The sequence below is a fragment of the Cynocephalus volans genome, chromosome 9, assembly GCF_027409185.1.
Source record: "Cynocephalus volans isolate mCynVol1 chromosome 9, mCynVol1.pri, whole genome shotgun sequence".
NCBI classification, from domain to species: domain Eukaryota; kingdom Metazoa; phylum Chordata; class Mammalia; order Dermoptera; family Cynocephalidae; genus Cynocephalus; species Cynocephalus volans.
The window spans coordinates 23,812,780-23,814,264 of record NC_084468.1 but is presented as its reverse complement, the minus strand read 5'-3'; the positions used below and the strand labels follow the sequence as shown (position 1 = coordinate 23,814,264).

Below are 1,485 nucleotides of genomic sequence, written 5' to 3'. Positions count from 1 at the left end.
CTGTTTGCTCACAAATAATATTTGATGCTTTCAAAACCACAGTAGCCTAAGTTGTTAACTCCTTTACATAGCTCATGATAGTAATAGTTGGACCATCTTAGGATATCCCTCCAAAAAGCATTTGGCATAAATGAAGTTTTTTGAGGTTTTTGTTTGTTTGTTTTTGCCATTTTTATATGTATTTTGTGTATATACACACAGAAAAACAAGCAAACCCAGAATGGTCCTTAAGCATATGAGTTAAACATAAGTTCTGATTGAGTAATGATGATGGAAATTTCCTCCAACATTTAGAAAAGGTGTTCTCTAATGCAGAAGAAATAATATGCCATGGTATCAAATGTTCTTTTCTGATAAAGGAGGCAACTACAGAAAGCTTTTATTTATTTGTTGAAAGTAACCAGTGCTATTGATGCAAAAGAACTCAACATCTCCCCCAATACTACTTTCAAACGAACATATCAAACTTGATATTCATTAGAATGTAGTTATTTCTTCACACTAGTAAACCAAAAACTAGGACCCAGATTTTATATACATATAAGTATATAAAAAGCAATGCAAACAATTATTGAGCTTCATCTTCTGGACAAGAATGCCAAGTTAGTCTCTCTTCAAAAAAAGCAATTACAATCTGAGGACACTTCATATTTGCCTCTTTTGCCAGTACCGAGTCTGCCTCATCTGAATCTTTCCATGTCGTGAGAAACATCAATTCTCCACTGCTGTCTGTGTCACCAGTTATTCTTTCGGGATCAAGGCCTCTGACAATGCCTCTTGGTATGTCAGCAGCATCTCTTTTCTTCTTTGATTTGCTATCATCCAATTCACTGTCAGATAAAGATTTTCTTTTTGTACCATCTTTTTCTTTACCAGCTTTTTGAGAATTAAGAAATACCTCTGTTAACTCTGGACAATCTAAATTTTTTTCTGGTTCTGAAGTATTGTCAGCATCTGTAAATCTCTTCCATTTGAGGAAATACTCCACCTTCCCATTCACTACATGTCAGCCCGGTACTTTTTCCACCACAAATTCTTCAGGCTCTGCCTCTTCAACTTTTTTACTTTTTCCATTCTGTTTCTTTCCCATTTTTTGCAATGTAGTTTTATTGGAGGCTATTTTTTATTGAAGACTTGAAGAGCTATTATTCACCACCTCCGAGCTGCTCTGGGTCGTGGGTTGGCATAAATGAAGTTGACTGTCACATGCTTTACTGGAACCAAAGTCTTCGTTACTGCAATGGGGATGCATCTTGCTTATAGAAATCATCTGCACTGCTGTCCCCAACCCCTCACTTCTCCTCCATGTCGCTCTCTGTTTCTCTGTACTGTCCCTCTTTTCCACAGAAGTTGACGAGGGTTCACGCCAATGCCTGCCAAAGATGTTGTTTCTGTATGGACACTGCCAGTGCCAGTACAGTGCCAGGTTCTACTATGTCCTCTGGTATGTGACATCTGGAAAATCACTTCACTTCCTGAGCTTCC

At 37.8% G+C, this 1,485-nt stretch overlaps 1 pseudogene; it reads right to left on the bottom strand.

The window, feature by feature from the left end:
* Positions 1-568: 568 nt before the first annotated feature.
* LOC134386478 (chromobox protein homolog 3-like) lies at positions 569-1,114 on the bottom strand (annotated as a pseudogene).
* Between the last annotated feature and the right edge of the window lie 371 nt (positions 1,115-1,485).